Here is a 10,981-nt window from a genome sequence, read left to right on the forward strand (position 1 = left end):
AGTGGAAAAAGGTAGTGAGACCTCCATCTTAACAAAAAGGTTAAGCATGATGATACATGATGATAAGCTGTCATCCCAGCTGTAGAGAAGACCTAAATAGGAGGATGGCAGTCCAGGCCAGCCCTAAAAAAACAGATAACAACAAAAAATCATCAAAAGCTAAAAGAGCTAGAGGCAGGACTCAAGTAGAAGAATGCCCAAGGCCTTGAGTACAAATCCCAGTGCCACTCAAAAGAACTAGTAAGTGCCAAAGGTTGGATTTTAACTCGCCTAAACAAGCACTAGATCCTAAATTCAAACCTTAGTTTGAACCCTACCACTAATAAAAAATATTTTTAAAAGGTTTCATAATGCCAAGTGAAGAGAAAAAGGAGCAGATTAAAGTAGACTTGAATGTTCCTTAAATGAGTCATAAGCAATTGTAAGACAAAAACAAAAAACCTTTGAAGGGCTGAGATTGTTCTTTAGTTGTAGTCCTTGCTTCTTATGTGTGCAAAACCATGGGCTGAATCACTAGCACTGTATTTAAAAAAGAAAAAAAGAAGCCCTACAAAACATGTGAAAAAAATCAAATGGTCAAAAATGCATGCTAGGTAAATAAAAAGTAAAATCCTATTATTCTATATTATTATCAGATCAAATTGTATTTCAGGCAACATGGCACTAATAGAGATAAAAAAGTCCACTCTATTTTGATAAAGATTCAATTTATCAGGATAATATTCCAATACTGGTCTACGTACCTCAAAATATTGCTTTAAAACATATCAAGTTTATTGAAGGAGAAAGTAAAATAATTGATTTTTAGCATACCTCTCCTTGATGATCAAGCAGACCAAAAAAATCAATGAGAATATAAAAGACTTGAATAAGGCAATTAAGAAGCTTAGTCAAACAGGACCTCTGAAGAACATTATAATCCAAAAACTTTTCAAGCACTTATGGAACATAAAAGTGGTAAGTTATATAATTGGTATTCTGACTGAAATAGAAACTACATACTAGACTTGAATTTTATGTAGGTTTTAAATTCAGAACATAAGGTCAAAATTGCTGTTGGTACAAGTATCCTTGAAGTTCCTTGAAAAGGTTCCATATTGGAGACCAATGTTGGAACAAATTCTAAAGATTGTAAAGCAAGTCCTGTATTCCTGTCTCAGCCCAGTGTTAGTGTAGCTGTCTTTGAGTACTACATACCATTAGGTTGAAATTAAAGGCCATGCTGTGTTAAAAAGGTACACATTGAAACTTTATAACACATGTAGTGTGGTAATATACTCAATTAGAACCATTTGGTTTAAAAGATAATATGAGGAAAAAGCTGATTCATGACCTAAACCTCACAATCACTTTGTCTCCTGTTTGTGATGGAAATAGCTAGAAATAACTGCTCAAGCTCTTTCACTCTTTCCTCTTGCTAAGTATGTAGAGCTTAGTTCACCAAGTTGACTTTGCATAAGACAAAGGTATCAATCACCCCCAAATCTTTTCTCCCTAATAGGCAAAGTTAAATCAAGATTTCTGCCTTCTCTGAGATCTTGTCAAGTTTCCATCAATGAAAGTCAGACCCATCTTCTAGATCTTCAAATAAGCTTTGCCTTTCATTCTTAACCCTGAAATACAGCTCCAAATCTCCAGACTATCCTAATGGAAACACTTCCACAAACTTTCAATGAGGGATGAAGTGGGATTCCATCCATGACAGGTTTTTCCATGTGAGTTTCATTGGCCAATGTGTTGGCAGAAATAATGGGGTACCAGTTCTTTCTTTTTTCTTGTGTCCCTATCTTGGGGTTTATTTCGTTTAGCATCATCTTTTTTTTTATATTGTGAAAATATCACCAGAGGGTAAGATAATTTCTTGTCAAGCATTGTAGCCTCCTTCTTTGTTTCCCCTTCCCATCTTGCCCCCTCCCCCAACCAGTTCTTATGAGTTTAAAGATGTCATATTTATGATGGCCCCTTGAAGAGTTTCTGTCTTCCATGATTAGAAGATAACCCCTGATGCTTCTGATTACTACAGCACAGAATAAACACAATTACAGTCTTGACCATAACTTACAACTTAGACAGTACTGTCAAATGTACCGTTCCTGTAGACCAGGAACACAGATATGCTTTATTAGTGTTGTAAACCACTGAAATTATTTATGTTTCTTTGTTTGTTTGTTTGTTTTGCTGGTCGTGGGGCTTGAACTCTATGCCTGGGTGCTGTCCCTCAGCTCTTCAGCTCAAGGCAAGCGCTCTACCACTTGAGCCACTTCTGGCTTTTTCTGCTTTTGTAGTACTGAGGAATCGAACCCAGGGCCTCATGCATGCAAAGCAAGCGCTCTACTACTGAGCCACCTTCCCAGCCCTGCTGAGCCACTTTCCCAGCCCTTATTGTTGTTTCTTAAATAGCAGCATGGAGTTATATGTATAGCTAGTGGAATGTTACTCCCACTTATTTTCAGTGAAAACAAAATTGAACTATAGAACATACATTAGTTGGACAAAGTTAGAACAGAGATTAGGACTTAGATTTTCTGCCTTTGTGGTCTTTTTTCCCCCTATCCAACTTGGCTTCTAAAATATTTATTTCTAACCTATCCATAACTTCAACTATGATTTTATTTGTTGAAATTTGAAAATACTACTTGTGGCTATCTACCTTTTCTCAGTATTATTTTATTCATTAAAATTATTAGTTTATTCCTGGGGTGCAAGTGCAATTGTGATGAATCTATTTCTGTGCAGTTTAAGGAGAGCTGACCTCTTCTGTCTCACCCTGGGGATGTGTCTCTCTTGTCTCTCTCCAGGTCTTGTTCTCTGGTCTGTCTCATCTGCTTTATTCTGCTACCAGGATCTGATACATGACTCCTATGCTGTGGCTGAGATAAATTGTCAGTGAAGAGCAGGCCACCTGAAGTACCTGGTGAGGATCTCAAGTTGAATTGGATTTTAAATCACAGGCAGAGCTTTATAAACAGGCAGTTGTTAAGACTGAAAAACAATGAAAGCAGAGGAATGCTCCTACTGTGAAAATAAGACTGGTCTAATCCATGGAATAAGAAAAAATGAACAGAATATACATGGTAACAAAGAGGGTCACTATCCTCATTTCCCCATCGTTTAAAGAGAATTAACTTAGCAGTGCTAATTTAAATCAGTCTTTCCCCATTTTTGAAGTAGTCCTGGGCTCAGGCATTTTGTGATTTAGAATTGAAATGAAAGTCATATATATACACAATGGAATTCTATGCCTCCATCAGAAAGAATGACATTGCCCCATTTGTTAGGAAATGGAAAGACTTGGAAAAAATTATATTAAGTGAAGTTATCCAGGCCCAAAGAAACATAGGTCCTATGGTTTCCCTTATTTGCAGTAACTAGTATATGTCTGGGACAAGCAGAAAAGGTCAAAAGCTATGTACATATGACCAGATAAGTGATGTTAAGTGAAATGAACCCCAAGATAGGGACACAGTGGTTTTTTTCTTGCTTGCTCTTGTTCCTAGCGTATTTATAATGTACCATGTGATTTTTTTTGTTTCTTTTGTATGTTCTTCCCCCATGGTATAACCCCTGTTTTCACTGTATTTGATGTTGGTGCCCTGCACCTTGTATATAAACTTCTCTAGCTTGGGGAGAGGAAGGGAAAAACAAAATGCTTAAATAGGGATATAGGTTGACCCATTGTAACAATGAGATATACAAGACACTATGTTGAAAAAAAAACTTTACAATTTAGACAGGGAAGGGTAGGGGAGGGGGAGTATAGTTGTGGAGGTGGGAGGGAAGGGAGGGTAGGGGAAAAACAAAGGAGGAAGTAACAATGCTTGATAGGAAATGTACTTATTACCTTGCTCATGTAACAGTAACCCCTCTGTACAGTATTTTTACAATAAACATGCATTTCAAAAAAAGAATTGAACTGAGAAGCATTAGCAGAAACAGAACCAGACAGAATTTTGAAAGAAAAAGAGAGAAAGAAAGAAAGAGAGAAAGAGAAAGGGAAAAAAGGAAGAAAGGGAAGAAAGGAATGAGAAAGACAAAAAGGAAGGAAGGGAGGGAGGAAAAAAGAAAAGAATCTCTGCCCATGCAGTCCTATCTTGTGAGGGTTTTTGGTAATGGAAAATATGATTATGCATATCTTTTGATTCTGACATTTGCCTTCTATGACATAGGTAGGCATAGTTACATAAGCTCACATGGCAAAAGACAATTTATGAATATAACTAAGCAAATGATTTTAGTATGAGGAGATTATTTTGGATTGCCAAAACAGATCCAATGTAATCACCAACGCCCTCAAAAAAATCTGATGGACAGGGCAGAAAGAAAAGTCACAGAGACAGAAAGCATGAAGATTTAGTGCACCTACACTTTCTCATTCCCTTCTACTTTTACAGGCTTTAAGGTGGAGAAGGCCACAAACCAAGGATTGCTAATATCCTGGAAATGTGAGAAAAAAATTTATGGATAGCCAGCAAACAACAATAACAAAAAAAACAAGGAAAAATTAAGGAGAATTAGGTCCTAAAACAGAAAGGAACTGAATTCTTCCAGTCACTTAAATAGGTTTAAAAGTGACTCTTCCCCTACAAGGCTTTTCCAAAAGAGTCTAGCTGATTGACATTTTTCTTGGCTTCAACATAATCAAAAGAATCACTGGAGCTTCACTTGAACATCTGATCACAAAACCATGAGATAAAGAATGCATGTTTAAAATTGCAGTTTGGGATAATGCATTTTTGCAGAAATAGAAACCTTGCACAGGAGAAGAGAAAGGGAATTTATATAGAAGTTCGAGATATTAACAAAATAAAATTTGAGAGAGATTACATAGGTTTTGAAGATTACTTAGAGAGATTACCTGGATTTTGAAAAGAAATTGGGAAAAGAGTTGCAGGGTATGATCAGACTGGAGAAGGGAGAAAAGAATTGTAATACAGTGAGCTACAATGACCAAGATGAATTCTGCCATGAGTGGTACTTCTTCACATATGAATGACTATCAAGGAAGCCATGGGGGAGACTGAGGTCTGGGTATGCAGTTTAAATAAATTGAACTGGAGTTGGAGGAAGAATAAAATAAATAAAAGTAATAAAATAAATTTGGTAATCTGGGTAGTAACACAGATTTTTTTTTACTAGAGATGGTAGGAGTGGTGTTGAGGAAATCAGGCCCTCACCAATTGCCAGCCATAGAGAATTCTGGGTGGCAAAATGCCCTTCTGTTTATTAGCGAATGGTTATTTGGTCCTTGACAATACTTTCAAGAAATGTTTTATACAGTTTTGTGAGTTTTGTTTGACAATCAGAATATAACTTTATCCTATAATGAATAAAGATATTGTAAAGTTTAAGAGTGAACACTTGGTTTTTATACGGACTCTTAAGAAGCAAGCCCCTGAACTGTGAGCTTTGCTTTGCTTTTGGAGGTGCCCATCTTCAGAAACTCTGAAGCAGTCACTGAAATCCCAGGTAATGTAGCAGAGCATCAATTAACCAGCCTGCTTATGGAACAGGTGCTCTGATTAAGTTGATTTTTCTGGTTAAATCAGAATAAATCAGAAACCATTTTTATTTTCTTTCCTATTGTTGGCATTCTTCATAAAAATGCATATATCTGAATGAAGCAGAATGAATGTAATTTTCCTTTACTTTCCATTTTGGTGTGATAAGGTACACACGTAAAGCAGGAATTTGAGTGGGATATGAATTCAGCTAGATTATAATTCAAATTGAATAGATCTGATGCCTTTAATTTTTTTAGGTCTTTCTACAAAACAGAATAGGAGTAAGATTTTAGAAAATTGATCTGCTTAGTTGTTTGGGGACAATTATTTGTTATTATGTAACATATATCCAAGATAATTTTCTCTTTATTTAAAGCAATGAAATACAGAAAACAAGAATATTTACTGCATATAAAACATCGTAACTATTTTCCAAAGCAAATAAGATTGGCATACTTTTATCACAATATTCAGAAATGATGCTAACATTTGAAGAATAAACAATGTCTTTTGATAAGTAGTTTTTCTTGTTTTCTCTCATTTTCTCTAAATCTAAAGTTTTTTTCTACTTACAGGCTTTGCCCCCCCATATGTGTGTGTGTGTGTGTGTGTATATATATATATGTGTGTGTGTGTGTGTGTGTGTGTGTGTGTGTGTGTGTGTGTGTGTGTATGTATATGGTTACAATTAGATGAGCAAGGTGAGTATATTTCTTATCAAGCATTGTTGCCTCCTTCTTTGTTTCCCCTTCCCATCCCTTCCCATCTATTCACCTCCCACCCCTCCACCACCCTCCCACCCCCCCATGCCAAAGTTGTAAAGTTCATTTTCAACATAAGGTCTTGTACATCTCATTGTTACAATGGGTCCACCTGTATCCCTATTTAAACAATTTGTTTTTTCCCTTCCCCTACACAGATTATACCAACATCAAATACAGTGAAAACAGGGGTTATATTATGGGGGAGGGACATACAAAACAACAAAGAAATCATCTTATAAATATGTTAGAAACAATAGCAAGAAAGAAAAACCATTTGTGTCCTTATCTTGGGGTCCATATCTATTTTTATTGTAAAAATACTGTACAGAGGGGTTACATTTACATGAGTAGGGTAATGAGTATATTTCCTATGAAGCATTGTTACTTCCTCCTTTTTTTGTTTTTCCCCTACCATCCCTTCCCTCCACACCTCCCCAGCTCCTCCCTCTCCCCTCGCCCCAAAATTGTAAAGTTTGTTTTCAACATAGTGTCTTGGAACACCTCATTGTTACAGTGGGTCAACCTGTACCTTTATTTAAGCATTTTGTTATATCCCTTCCCTTCCCCAAATTATAAAAATGTATATACAATATGCAGGACACCCGAATAAAATACAGTGAAAATAGGGGTTATACCACGGGGGAAGAACATACAAAAGAAACAAGAGAATCATATAGTGCATTATAAGTACATTAAAAGAAATAGCAAGCAAGAAAAAAAACCCAAATACTTGTGTCCCTGACTTGGGGTTAATTTTGCATAACATCAGCATATATGGTCATATGTACATAGCTTTTGACCTTTTTTGCTTGTCCTAGACATGTACTAGTTATTGCTAATAAGGAAAACCATGGGACCTATGTTTCTTTGGGCCTGGCTTATTTCACTTAGTATAATTTTTTCCAAGTTTTTTCCATTTCCTAACAAATGGGGCAATGTCATTCTTTCTGGAGTCATAGAATTCCAATATATATGCCACATTTTCTGGATACATTAATCTACTGAGGAAGAGGCATCTGGGTTGGTTCCATATCTTCACTATGGTGAATAATGCTGTAATAAACATGGTTGTGTTGGTAGCTTTGGTATGACCTTGTTTGTGATCGTTTGGGTAAATGCCCAAAAGTGGGATTGCTGGATCATAGGGGAGCTCTATGTAGAGTCTTACAGGCTGTCTTTTATTTACTCTATGCCATGATTTAGATTTCTAATTTAAAAAAGCTGCTCCCCAGGGTAATGCTGTTTGGAAAGCGATGGAACCTGTAAGGGGCAGGGCTTAGTGAAATGCCTCTCATCATTGCCTTTCAATATTTTGAGTATGGCCTTGAAGAGGGTAGTAGGACCTTGTTTTCCTTGTCTCTCTCATCTGTGTCTTTCAGCTTCCAGGTTGTGGTGAAATGAGCATCCTAACCATATGCTCCCACAATGATATACTATCTTTTCACAGTAATAGGACCACTAGACCTTGGCATAAATCCTTTGAGTCAAAGAAACCTTTCATTTTCTTATGAGATTGTCTCAGGTAATTTGTTAGTGTAGTGGATGCTGATTAACCCTCTCAAATTCTGTGATCCCAGTATTTCTAGACAAGTTAGTAGGGGCTCAACTTCAAGCTAACATAAAATGAGGTATAGATGATGCTGAAGCAGCTTTACTCAGAAAGCTGTTATTCTTTGTACTGAATCTTCTGGAGAATCCATTGCAAGATTGCTTCTGACGGGCTTGACTTCCCATGAGACTTACTCAGCACCTCCCATACATGTGACAAGTGATCACCTCATAAAAGAATATCTGGATCAGCATCTGAAACATACTAAAACACATTAAAATACATCTTTCATTTTTCTCCAATCATCCACTCTAGTCTTCAAATTCAAGATGAACCACAAGTTAGAATTAATGATCTTAGAGGGTATCAGTGGAGTAATAAATGGATAGATAGTTCAAATCAGCTGAACCTAATGAAGTAGAATTTAAAGCAAGAGATTTTGTATGGCTAAGTGATGACACAAGAGATTAGAATAAAAAGGGAGGTTGGCCCTTAAAGTCTAGAAGAAACCCTGAGGAGATTTGTGATTAATTGCTTCCTCTGAGGACAGTAAGGATAGAATGATGATTGATTCTTGGTTTTTATTTGTAGTCTTGAAGGAGACTCATCGAGTCAATATGATTGTTTTGAATATAGTTTATATTTAAGAGAAATGACTGAAAATTGTCCATGTGTCTATGGAGCATCAAAAAAGAAGAAAAATTGATTTTGTATCAAGTCACATACTGCTCATTGTTTGCTAGCTGAGAGTGTGTTGCTGAAATCCTCCTAAAAGCTCATGCAATTTAATGATGTGTCTTTCCACATTCCATGTAGAAAGAAAGCAATAAACACTGAGTCTATTGGTACTGGATGTGTGCTATGGGGGTTGACCTATGCTCCTTTGTAAAATCAACTTGGTATTCACCCTCAACCCTCCTCCACTGAGGTTGTCTAAGTTGCATTTTATTTCCTTCTACCTCTACCTTTCCTCTGTATTGTTCTCCACTGCATTTGCGAACTACATGTGTCCTTGCTGTTTCCACTCAGAAATCCTGCAGCCCTTTAACCTTTCAAAACTCAGGTAGTCTCCCCCATGTATGAAGTTAATAGAAAGGTATTCTGAAATAATACATCGTATAGAGTGATACCTCTCAATTGTGGGGAAAAATATTTGGTAGTGGTTCAGATTATATTTTAACTTTAACTACACCCATGTCATGCCTATGTATAAATATGCAAATAAATGTGTTGTAAATGTATTATAATTACAGTCTTGCCTAAACATTTATAGTTTTAGAAAATATTGTCTTCAAGATGTATTGACTTGTAGCTTTTTCACAAAAATAGAATTGAGTTTACTGTCTCCTGCTTGTTACCAAGCAGGAGTTAGTGCTCTGGGTTAGTTATATAGCATGATTAGTATTGATCTTGGGGAAAATAAAAACCAACTGTGTTCTTTTTATAAAGTGAAGGAGAGATTTCTTTTTTTTTTGTTAAATCTATTACTGTCACTTTTAAAGGTAAATAAATCAAGGTTTTCAGACTCATTTTGTACCTCTTCTTCATATCTTCTCAGTGGAAATAAGTAAAAGATTCCTAGACTAGGTTAAGTTCTGGTTATGAGACCTGACACCTCGTAGTTAATCATTTACTGTCACCAAAGGAAGATGGGATCTTGTTTGCATTACCACTGCCACTCTGAAGAAACAAACGACTTCACTGAAGATGTAGGAAGCTTGAAATGTGTTTAATGGTTATTTAAAAGCCATTGTTCAGAAAATCCTGGGTCATAGACTCAGTAAAGCTATTAATATCAGCGAAGGAGAGTGTATTTAACAACAGTGTTTTGGCAAATTAATTTCTTTCTGTGACAAGTGCCAGTGGTTTATATATTTTTTCCTAAATGTTCATCTGGGAAGACCTTTGTCTTATTGATAAAATTTAACACCTTAGGATTGGTGCTTTGATGTTTATGCAATTATGCTAGTTAATTAAGAGAGAGTTTAATGCTTTCAGGAGATTATATTTTAACATTTAGGGTTCATGTTCTACACTACCTTAAAACAATTTTTGTTTAATTAGCCTTAAGTTACCAAGCATTTCAGGTAAATTGAAAAAAAAGAGCATTTGAGGTATATGAACAATATGATATTAACAAGACATGGATGTATGGTGTTTCCATTTTGATTCTTGATATAGACTGAATGTTTGTGTTTCAAGCTCCAAAAGTTCTACACTGAAACCTAATCTCTAAGGAGAGAGTAGTGTATGTGTGGATATGAGGCTTTCGGGGGATAACAGGGTCATGAGGGAGGGACCCTAGGAAATGGGATTGGTGGCCTTATAAAAAATCCCCAGAGAGAATACACTGATACCAAAAACTTCCTCTATCTTTCAGAACTGTGAGAAATAAATGTTGGCTAGCTACTCTTCTTTATATTTTGTTATAGCAGATAAAATTGAGACAAAATGAATTTTATATTTAAATTACACTTCTATTATCTTTAAATAACTAAATTTAAAGCAATATGCTCTTCTTTATATATTTTTTAACAAGGCATGATTGTTATTTAGGTGGCTTATATTCAATATTTCAGTCTTTTCTTTTTTTTATTATTGTGAAAATACCATACAGAGGGTTTACAATTACATGGGCAAGATAGTGAGTACATTTCTTATCAAGCATTGTTGCCTCCTCCTTTGTTTCCCCTTCCCATTCCTTCCTCTCTCCACCCCCCCCACCCCACACCCCTCTACCACCCCCCACCCCCTTTTCTACTCCCCAGCACACTATCCCTACCATATTGGATCAGCTAACAAGCAGAGCCTGTGATGCCATTATCTATGGAGAGAGAAGCCTTTCAAGGATACTGCAAAAATGGGAAGTAGGAAAGAGAAGAGAAAGGAGTGTACAAACAAAGTTACAGGGAAAAAACAGGGAGAGGCACAACTATAGAGCATAAACAAAACCATATACCAATTGTCTATGTTTCAGTATTAATTGATAACTCCACAGATAAAGTAGATGACTTCCCATACAGCCTTACTGCATTCAATGAAAAGCAAGCCTCCTGAGACATTGAACAGTTTGGAAAATTTAGGAAATAATTAATGCTCACTGAAGCTGAGGGAAGGGCCATGAAAATGGATATGAGTAAGCCCGACTACAATGTCTATCACATCCA

Source organism: Dipodomys ordii, unplaced genomic scaffold (genome assembly GCF_000151885.1).
Source record: "Dipodomys ordii isolate 6190 unplaced genomic scaffold, Dord_2.0 Scaffold1, whole genome shotgun sequence".
Lineage (NCBI taxonomy): Eukaryota > Metazoa > Chordata > Mammalia > Rodentia > Heteromyidae > Dipodomys > Dipodomys ordii.